Genomic DNA, 12315 nt, shown 5'->3' on the forward strand with positions numbered 1-12315 from the left:
GAAGAAGAAGAAGAATTAGCATTCAACATAATTCAGTGTTATGAACAGGTGATGTGACGACTACGACTACTTACAAATTCAAGTCCTCTTTGCATTTCACTGCCCGTGATAAACTGACCAACAACTATTTCTACTCGCAGCCCTAGATTAACGGTCATTTCATGTTATTATTGCAAATTTTATGAGTCTCAATTGTGGCGAATTAGTAACTAGGTCGAAAATTAATACTATTAACAAATTATGTTAGAGTTAGAAAGGTATCAATTTTGTCACGTGTAAATACTGCTTACAATCAGTTATTGTTTTGCATTAGTAATGTACGTCTCTGCTGTCAGTTGAATCTTATCGGTTAACTGACAATCGTCAGTGTTCAGTGTGATCGGTTTCACCAACACATGGTGATAGTTGAAACTCTGAGATGAGATAAGACAACTCGGAGCTGAATGCCTTCTCCATAATTTTGCTCGAAACACGCGACGGCAGTGTCATTATGACCATCCTTTTTCACCCAATTAAAAATTAACAAGACGAAATAGTTTATTCAATAATTACCTAATGCTGAACAGTTGAACCCGTATTCTCAATTGCTTCGTGTATAGTTAGGAGAAGTTAGCATCAGAACTCTGCAACCTACACCGATGCAACACGCGGGTAACAACGCACCCGCAACAACATGGTACATATAGGACGAGGACGAGGACGAGCATACGCAGCGATGGAATTGACACTTTGGCCAACGCACAAACTGCTGACACACATCATCGATCGAACCGATCATCCGATCGAGGACAATAACCAGGTGGAGGCTTATTGCTGACATATCGAAATAGCTAAAAATGTGCAGCTAGGGAAATCAAGTCAGTCTGTAATCGTTAGTCTGGTAGAAGTGTAATTCAATTTCGAATAAATTATATTTTTTATGAATGCTGCCGCATTCTATTTAACTAGCGCAGTCTTAAGGAACTCGTGGTTAGATTAGTGAAAAGTGTTTGAAGAACGAATATCGGATAACTACACTTCATCAAATCTACAACGGAGGAGAAGCCCTAAGTCAACGGGTATACGAAGACGCCGATGACCCAGCGTTAGCTATTTCTGAGCGCATCAGAAATTTGAGAGATCATCAGGAGGACGACTCTGCCCTTGGAATCTACCCACCGACGCTAGCACACGATTAACAGGCCCCGAGAAGGAATCATCTGGTAAGGACAAGTTTAAAATCATTATCATAAAACGCCCAGCGCGACATATCACAGTGTCTCAAGGTGTTATCCAACATTGTAATTTATGGGGTAGGCGTCATCAACCTCGTGTGTGTTTGTTATTCGCATAGTACCAACGCCCTAACGGGGCATAACTCAAACAAATGACAAATTAGTGCGATTGAATTCTGAGGAGAGCGGACATCGAGCTCAGCAAATTTATTTTATCTAATTTCACCTAAACGGACGCAGGCAGTAAACGCTGACCGTACTTAATGCGAATTTAAAGAAAAGCAAAGCTAACAAAGTGGAAGACATACGACCACTCGAATATCGTGTTTCAAGTGAACTTTTCCAATCATTACTATTGTCATGGCAGAGGAACAAACGTTCCGTCTACACAACCTCGATCTGCAAGGTTTGCTGGAGCACATTAAGAATCTAACGGAGAATCAAAACCTCTTATTTAATTTAATCAACTAAAGCAAAAACTAGACGACCCATTTCTAGCTTTCAGAACACCTGACCTATAAAACCTTTTCTCCATTCAGTGGAAACAGACGCGAAACCTGGATCCAAGACACCGAAAAACAATCGAATTATTTGAGAAGTATAGGCGATCCGATTTACGATCAGATCACACGTGCGGTAAAAGCAAAATTGTCGGAGAAGCTGAAAGAAGTGCTGATCGACAGGCAATCCGAACAGTTGGGAGGAAATTATGAAATATTACAGACTTACGATAGAAGAGTTTAACATCTCATATACAATCACTCTTACATTCGACAAGGCAGAAACCGTAGAATATTATATCATCAGTAATTGATGTTTCATAAAGCAACGGCTTCCACTCATCGACGAATATAAACAATGCGCAGAGCCATTAATAAACTGATAAAGGTTTAATTACCCTAACAAGAGTACATTGATGTGTCTGAGTGATCAACTCAATGCATGTTAGAAGCATCGTCCAGAGACCTGGAAGAAGCATATTCTATAAAAGGAGAGTATTCAATGCGCTTCAATCGGCAGAAATTTGATAGGAACCCACTTGACCGTCACTCGCACCCGCAAGGTAAATCGCCCATCCCAACCAAGCTCAACCCTAACTTGATGCCTTCTGAACTCCAAGAATTTCTATAAGCACAAGGCAATCCAACAAATCTAACTCTCAGGGAAAATTTAGAAACTACAATGTCTATTTAGATGACGACAGTCTCTATGAACGGCGAAACAGGACGAGACTAATAACCACAGACAATGCCCGAATATCAACACAGCAATTTCGCGAAAAGGAAACGCATCCCCAATCCGCAACTAGATAGTTCAGTGCTGCGCTCGGACGACGAGCAAGGTACTTCGTGGAAGAACTTTTTCATGGGAAGAAGCCAGCAGAGGTAAAAACGTAAAGAATAATTTCGTTCATATGTTTCAATAAAAACATCCAAAGGGAAGTAAATTTTGGTCGACTTACAGGTGCGACGAAATTACATTTCACCTGACCATGAACATTGAAAATTGTAAAAGCGAAAAGGAATTTAGGAGTTACGAACATCAGTGGAACTACTACTATAAAACAAATCCATCCTTTGGCCCATTTCAGATCAATAAGCTATCATTGGCAATCCAAAACAACTCACAGAGTGTTCACGAAATTAATGTGAACAGTGCTGAAATGAGAGAATGACCCTTTTGATTTGTTGGGTACCGACAAATTAATACCACCAGTACACTTTCGTGATGATCATGAATGAGGAAGAGAAAAAAGGCCTTAAAATGGTGATTGATCGATACAAAAGAAGTTTTATGTAGAATCAGACAAGTTGACATTTGCGCATAAAATTAAACATAAAATACGCACTACAAATTGCATCCAATTACTGAAGTCTACAAGTACCCTTATGCTTTGGGGAAAAGTTCAGAATCAAGTGAGAAAATGCTTAGAGACGGAATAGTTGAAGAGTCTATCACCCACATCACCCGTGTAGGTAGTTCGAAGAGTAAATGCAACTGGTCAGAAAAAGTTTCGGTTAGTCATTACCGGAAGCTCAATGAGAAAACTATAAACGATAAATTACCCTATTCCCGAAATAACTGATATTTTGGATGGGGTGGGAAATACTTATTTTTCTCCTGTTGATTTAGTTTCGAAGCCACCAAATTCAACTGGCGGAAGAAGATACTGAAAAAACAGCATTTTCAGTGAACGGAGAAGTACGGGATTTTACTCGCGCTGCCATTTAGGTTGAAAACGCCCGGCAACCTTCAACGTGTCATGGATTGCATACTAAAGGACCTTATCGGAAATGCTAGCTGTCTACTAAGACGATATAATAATCTTCTCAGGTTCTCTTCAGAACTGCAGAACCATTTGGCCCAAGTATTGCAAAGCTTAGAGAAGCTAGCCTTAAAAATTCAACTAAGACAAATGCGAGTTCTTTCATTAAAGAAACGCAATTTCTTGGTCATACAGTCTCGGAAGAATTGAAACCAAATAATGACAAAATTGAAATCATTAAAAAATGGCCAATACCTTGTAGCCAAAGAAAGGAGGTAGAGGCAATTTCTTAGGAACGCTTGGCTACTATAGGCGATTTAGAAAAGACTGGATTGACCCGGCAGACGTTGTCCGCCATATTGAAGCGAAAATGCGCGTTGTGAAACTGCCTATGCCAAATTCCATACGAAATCTTAACTTTAGTATTTCCCTATTTGTGGACTTTAGTAATGCTTTTTTTGCATTGGAAAGCCTCATATAAACCCGTCGGAAACTGTAACGAATGTTTCTGCTGAAGAAATGAAAAATCCATCAGCCGTTTTCGAGTTATGCAGCGGATACAGGCTGAACCATTTCATTTTTATATATAAGATTTGCTAAACTGGGTGAAGCCACTTACAGCACTCCTCGGAAAGATGCCGATTTCCACATTTCTGAGAAATTGAAGATGTTTCAAGAAAAATGCAAACAAATTTAACGTTGGATCCTGTGTTTAGCATGTCAGATTTCAACGAAGAATTTGGTGCAAGCCACTGATGCGAGCAATTTGCAATAGGCGCAGTACTATCGCAGGGCCAACGGGTAAAGATAGACCCATTGCATACGCTTCCGAGCATTGAATCAAACTGAGGGAAAGATGCTCCACAACAGAGAAAAGAATTCCCAATCATCTATTGGTTAGCATTTCAGACCAAAGCCTCTGTACGAATGAAATTTAAGTGTTTACGGTCATCAGCCGTTAACTTTTCAAGGAAGTATTGCGCAAATAACGGATTATCAAAGGAAACTTGCATTAGAGATTTGACTATGAGATTGATATACAAACCCGGAATCAGAATGTGGTGGCAGACGCTTTATCAAGGATTAAAATCGACGAAGTAAACGCTAACTCACAATCATCAGTGACCGAACCTTCGGAATCTGGCGTGATAACGAGAGAGCATTGAATAAACTGTACACTCCGGACTCTAGCGACGATTATTACATTCGTTACACAGAGAAATACTGAACGCTTTCGAACTCAAGTGATGTTTAAGATAGGAAATACTGATATTACTGCTCACGAGTATTTCGAAATAGCATAGACGCGCATGCAATTGTTCACCAACAGTATACGAAGACACGATGGAAGTTCTTAAAAAAATTCTTAACCCTAGGATCAGTTGTCTGAAGATCCCCACTATAGCTCAATTGATTCAGGAAACTTATAAAAACATTTTTGTCAGCAAAGTTTACAAGATATTCATTTCGAAAACCTACTCGGTACTTAAGAATGGAAACTGAACAAATTGAGAGACCGATGAGAAACTCACAACTATGGACACCGAGGACAGAAGGAGAACAAAAAATCCAAATCTTACAAAATACTTTTTACAACAAATCGAAGATCAAGTTACTACCCGAAACTTGCGAAACTTATAAAAAAGCCAAATATGATAAGACCACCTAAATTAATTGCTTTTTGGAGATAACCTTTCGATCGAATTCACGTTGACATATTTTTTCTCAAAAGGCACATGTAACTTACTATAGTTGATTCATTTCCAAATTTGCGAATGCAATCCACAGTTCAAGAACAATAGTAGATATCAAAAGCCATAACGGAACACATCCGACATTCGGAAGACCAAAAACCATAGTAGTAACAGGAGCCAGCTTTCCAGGTAATCGATTTTATTGGATTTTGAACGATCTCAGGATCAAAATCCATTTTAAAATAGTTCTAACTCCTAACGAATAGTTGAACGATTCCATTCGACTCTAATGAAATTTTTCGGACAAACGAGAATAAATTCCAAAATTTAAAACTGGCGATTATAATAAACATCGCCGTGAACATTTATAATAACTCTTTTCATCAAGCTACTAAAAAAACAGCACGTAATTTGATTTTCAACAAGGTGATTGATAAACATGGAGGAAATTTCGGAAAATTTAAGAACCTGCACTCCGGCATTAAAGAAAGTTGAATTATAAAAGAGAAGCTAAATACGAAGAACAACATAAAAATAACGAAAACCCTAAAACTTTAGAGCCCGGCGAACAGCAATACGTTAAAAAATCTCCCAAAGGTTGGCAAGATAAAGACCCATTCAAACTGGTAACAATCCAAAGCCAATAACGATTTAATTTTCAAAGGATACAAACGACATTAAAATTCCACGCAAAAACCGAGTAAAAACAATAAATCACTCAAACGATAAATTTCTTATTCAGGTTAATATAATCGTACGTACAACAATATACCAAAGTATAAGCAACCACAATGGTCTAATCACAGTAAAACTTCAAAAGTTAGAATCAGAACAGGTTACCTGGGTACATCCATAAGGTAGATCTCATTGAGACAAGAACAAACTTCTGGCATACACTTAGAAAATGCTTAATTTTAATTAAAGCCTTACCAGATCATTAACTGAGACTTTTTTATATAAACTGAAAATCGCGAAAAATAAATTGAGCAGCTTGTACCTAAACGACATGAAAGAGGACTAGTAAATGCATTGGAGATAATAAACATTAAATTCGTATTTCAAATCCAGACCGATGATCTCAATTTATTTACAACACCATGGAAAAATTGGAGTCAGCAAAAACCGCATAATAAACAATCAGGATGACAGATAAAATTAATAATTCATTAGAAAACAATTAACAAGTGTCCAATTATAATTGCTAAAATAATAAACAAATTAGTAAGGATAGTAAAAAACTTTGGTGTTGAAAGCACATAGAAGAAATTAGCGATTTTTAAGCTTGGAGCATAATTATTAAATACTAGAGGGACATAGAAGAGCAAATAATATTTTCCAGATCAAATCTCTACTGAACAAAAACATTTTAACCCCTTCAGACAAAAGAGTACGTATAACTTTTTCAAAAATCAGGGAATAGAACTACATTTCGATGATGAAATCTTTTGAAAGATTTGTTAAGTGCATTGCAACTCTTAAACGACCATATCATTTTCATAATCAATTGCCAGTAGTAGAAAGTCAAGGAATATGAGCTCATCAACTAGAGGCGACCAACAACATCAATTGAAGCAGGATCAGCGAGGCTATTGTAGCCAGTTCAGGAATTCCATCTACAAACAGAACGAGAAGTATTGTGTTATGCGATAACAACCAAAAAATTGAAAGACGGATGCGTCTTCAACATACTAACTAATCAAGCAGCAAAGTGCAACATGTCCGAAGATACCAGCAAATAATAGTCAAAGAAATTGTCCAGGCACAATTCTACTAGATAACAGGCGAGTTCCGTATCTGACACGCGGAACAACAGAATCATAGCAGCCTACAATTATCGAAACGGAAAATTGCACTGTAAAATCCTCAGCCAAACATTTCACAAAATTTTAAACCTTAGCAGTGCAGAGTTTTCTACCACCAATTTTTGGACAAAACGCAGAGTTGAACAAACAACTCCCCGATATGGAAGATATTCATCAAGTAAACCTAGAAACCTGGAAGAAATCGCAAGGATCGAATGCAACTATCCGTCTGCAAGTGATCGGAGGTCACACGATTGCCTCCATAACCATTTTTCTTTTGATCGTAGTTTATCTCCACAGATACAGCGAAGCGGTGGCACAGCAAAAAGCAAGTTTGGGGAGCAGAAGATGTTACGATCAGGAGCTTGATCAAAACGTTGCAAAGAAGAAGCCAATACCTTTAAGAGTTCATCCCATTCCCAAGGCTTCCAGGATCAGAAGTTCAGGAGAAGTCAAACGAGGACGTCAGGCACTTGAGGGGAAACGTTGGGAGAATTAAGCATCGAACTCTGCACAACTACACCGATGCCAACACGCCAGGTAGCAACAGCGACCCGGCAACAACATAATTTACACATAGGACGAGGACGAGGACGAGCATACGCAGCGATGATGCACTTTGGCCAGCACACAAACTGCTGTTACACATCATCGATCAGACCGATCATCCGATCGAGGAGGACAATAACCAATTGAGCTTATTGCTGACATATCAGAAATAGTTAATAAAATCAGTGCAGCTAGGGGGAAAATCAAGTCAGTCTGTAATCGTTAGTCTGTAGTGTGAAGTGTAATTCAATTTCGGAATAAATTATATTTTTTTATGAATGCGTGCGCATTCTATTTAACTATATATGATGAAAATAATTTTAAATCCATTTCGCGTTCAGTGGCAATGAAAAAGTTTGTTCATGTTGATTTATTATTTCAAATCTGAGTTGAAAAATCCCTGACTGTAACTTTCATGAAATCAATGAGGCCATCCACAAAGTACGTCACGCTCCTATAGGGGGGGTTCCGAGCAGCGTGACGACTCATACAAAAATTTTGGAGTTTAATACAAAAAGTGTGACGAAGAGGAGGGGGTTGAAAATCGCCAATTTTGCGTGACGTGCTATGGATCTTCTAACAAAAGTACCCACCGCAAAATAAAGCAACGCTTTGCTCGTCGGCATCTGTCAAAATCGCCCAATAAAATTGGTCTTTTCTGACGATGGTTTCAAAAGGGACAGTGGGGATGTCTTATCTCATCTCAGTTAGAAACAAGCTTCCTGACTGTTGTGGTTTTCGAGATTGGATATCTCTTCTGGGTAGTCATCGTGTTGTGCGGATTTTAGGTGCCTTCCAACCAGAATCCGGTTCATAAACTGACCCAGGAGTCCCGTTGTAGTCATTCCCATGCAGCGGTTTCGTCAACAGTTGTTCGCAAAATGAGTCAACGTTGATCAGACGTTTCCAGCTGTTTACATTTTACAAACGCCCAGCGAGCAAATCTTATCACCCTGCCGCCTGAACACGCTTCTACTTCTACCTTCTACTTCTTTGCAAAGCTTTCAAGTACATAAGGAAGGGGATATTTAACCAAGAGGTTGGGAGAATATCGGCATGAAACTCCACCAGAACCTCTCGTTTTGATGGAGATCTGGGGCCTCTAGAAGGCGTTCGTAACGATTCATCCGACTTTATGAGTAAGAAAGTGTCGGATGCAGTACACTTCTTACATGCTCAGAACTTTCTCGAGGTACCCAATTTGTGATGACAAATTAGGTTTTTTTCCTTCGAGGCCTTTTCGTTTGAGGCTCCCAAACTTTTGGAGGTGTTATCCATTGCAGGCTTCAAAACTCATCGCGTTGATGAACATACTTGACTTCCCTTCAATCTTATTGCATCCGCTACTTTCAATGCTGACGCGTATATGGTCTACGTAATGCTTTTTTTTGGATAATCTCATTGGCTTCGGTATTCTATTGAATTTCGCTCTGCGGTGATAACATATTTACATATTGAGCGTAGCTTACTCCAATTATCTGACTTGCATCGCGTAACATACGACTTCTTTTTATTCCACCATTAGAAACGCTGGCACCAACAGTCTGTGTCCTGGATACGTATGGTGAAACATTTCGATCTCAGTGATTCCTCGATTAGCTCGGAACTTAACAAAATTGACAGCAGTGAGCAAAGTCGATGAGGTGCTCATCAGCGCGAATTCAGAGAAACTCGAAAGAATGAGCTCTGTACCCAATCTCTGGGATATCATTAAGTTCATCTGTTGATTGTTTGCTTCTCGATCCATTCGAGTCGATCAGTATCTCAACCAAGTCTCTTGGATTCTCGTGTATACATCAATGCACTGAGTGTGCCATGCGATTTTTGTACACGGCTCGCAGAATACATTGAGACAAGAGAAGCTGGTACACGCACAAAACAAAAACATAGTGAGCGAGAGTCGCATGAGACGTCGCACGCCGAGGTATTCGCCATTCTAGCCGGAATAAAGTTAGAATTTTCAAAATTGTCCCTAGAGCAGTCTAAATATGTCTCGACTTCACTGAATAGTAGACGAGCTACTCCTAGTACTAGGTTTTCTATTTAGATTTAAAGTTTACCTACACTTCTAAGTTAGAGTTTTCATTTGAAGTACCAGGTTTTCTCTGCCCAGATTTGATTACGTTCGGTATATTCTGTGTGGTCAAATATTTGTCACAGTAATCCTGAATCAGTACATACCATGAAAAAAGTAGACAAAAATAGTATCATGTAAACGTGTTTTTGACAGAATAAAATTATTCTGAACAAATACAAAAAAAGTGGGGAACAGTTCGCCACTTCATCTCATAGCTCCTATTTCCATCCATCAAAAACAAAGAAATGGAAGAATTTGAATTTTGTTTAATATTTTGTATTGATTTTTCCTTGAAGTGAGCACGCATGTTGACAAAAAAACTGACGAATTTGGTATATTTCCTTTTTTTCGACGATGAGATGGATGTATGTACAGGTAAAGTTAGAGATCGGAACATTTCCCTAATTCGAAGTCCATTTTCGAGCTAAAACTAGTTAATGTTTCCTTATTTTCAATAAAGCATAAAACACTTATTCGATGATATTCGGTAATATTTCAGTACAGAGAGGACGCATTTATCTATATTTTAAAGATCCCGAAGAAAAATCTTGCGCAAAATTTGCGCCATTTTGAAAAACGGATATTTTTAGTTTGGTACTGTATTTAAGGCATTTTATGACCTATATCCTTGTTCAACATTCCCATGAAGAGGGAAAGTCATGAAACTGAATTTTCGCGGCGCCATCTTTCAGCTCTATGTTTCCCTTGCAAACACGCAGAGTTGGACTGATTTAGTATTAGCGATGACGAAAACAAATTAGTGAAATTATCAATGATTTTTTAGGGTTTGAAGGGGGTCAAAAGTGAAAATTAAGAAAGCCTATATTTCAGCGTAAATTATCATCACAGTATCATAAACAAAGGTGAAATATAGCAGTTTGAGAGATAAAATAATTTATTCAGCTAGATTGCGAAAATACCCCGCGTCGTATCATGAGCTGACAAATATCACAAGTTATTTATTCGGTTTTCGGTTGACCTTCAATCTTCATACGATAAAAAATGAATAGGGTATATACATCCATATCCATAGTTTTCGTGTGAAGTTCTCATTCATCACAAATCGTACATCTGATACCCCTCAGCCCCGTGATTGACAACAGATGCATACATAAATTGATATGAATTCATTTCTATTTTCCTTTTAAGAACAAATACCACTAGTCAGCCAAAAAGGCGTTTGTTGGCGTAGGCGTAGTTCGATGACACTATGTCCGATAATATACATCAAACGATTATATGTAACCAGGGAATCAATATTCGAGCAACATGCCGTAACATATCTTTTTGCCATCAACAGAGTTTGTTATTGACAACATAGGTAGTTATCGAACTGGACACAATTGAAAGATCATTTGCCTTGCATGCTCTGATATTCTCGAAAACACGACGCTATATTTCAAATTCAGAGTTAGATTCTCAGAATATTTCCATGAAAGCAGCAACTACGATAGCATGAAACCGAAATTTGCTGTAGAGATAGTGCAAAATATCGGAAATCGTTTTGTTCAAAAATCCGAAAAATTCGTAATCCCTGCTTGTGGAAATGTTTCAACAAAATCTGTGATCCCTTGGCCCAACTTGTACGGTAATTAAAAATATATATCTCTGGTACTTATTCAAAAGGACGTATGTGATTTTGTAAACAAAGATTCATGTCGATTCGTCCAACCTGATGGCACTCCCACGCAAACCAACATCAACAGCAGGTAGCCGAAGCCTCCCCTACCTGGCTGAGGAGATGGTTTGCGTGGGAGCGCTATCAGATTTGAGAAATCAACGTTTGAATCTATGTTTACAAAATCGCATACATAATAAGAATAATAACAAAACTTTGTACAAAATTATTTTTATTTTTAGCAATGAACGATGTTAATTAAATAAAAAAAACAAATTTATGCTAATGATTTGATATAATCAACCCTTTGTAAAAGATCGTTGTTCAACCTTATTAAAGAATATTTCTGAGTGTTTCGTCATGTAACTGTGTACGATGCTTTTGGCTCCAAAACAAAGAGCTAATCCGCTGAAACACCGCTCCACAGAAACTTGTGTACATGGAATCGATAGCAACGTTATGGCAATAGCATACATGTCCGGTTTAGTGCTTTTCATTTTATACCACCAGTCCAGAATAGTTTCCCCATTGGCGGTATCTAGCTTTAGTCTTGGCATACGCGACAGTTTATTCAAATCTTCTTCCAATTCGTTATCCTGTGATACATTTTCAGCGTCGTCCATGGCAGCAAGGTACGCTTCAAATGAATCTGCCATATCCGAATTCTTGGATTGTGTTCCGGATTGACTTGAAATTCCTTCTTGGCTATTAATAGATTTCATCGCTGCCCATGTTTTCTTAATATATTCCTGTGGATTAAGAAAATTAAAAAACGGCAACTAAAATTATATATAATTTACCAATGCGATGATGCGTTCTTCAGGGGAGATGAAGGACTATTCCGAAAATTAATTCTTTGATCCGTAGATAGCACCAAGGAACGATTCATTGAGGTCATTATCTGTTTGCGTCGCTCTTCATTTGAGGCCAAATTGGCTGATAATTCATCATATTTTTACTTATTTCAAGCAGCACTTCTCCCAGATCAAAAAAGAAATCTCAAACACCAATTTGAGATTTTTGTAGCTGAACAGCGTCTGCCACCGGCTTCAATGCTGACAGAGTACTGTCAAATGGAGTTAACAATACGTAATA

This window comes from Armigeres subalbatus, chromosome 1 (assembly GCF_024139115.2).
Source record: "Armigeres subalbatus isolate Guangzhou_Male chromosome 1, GZ_Asu_2, whole genome shotgun sequence".
Taxonomy (NCBI): domain Eukaryota; kingdom Metazoa; phylum Arthropoda; class Insecta; order Diptera; family Culicidae; genus Armigeres; species Armigeres subalbatus.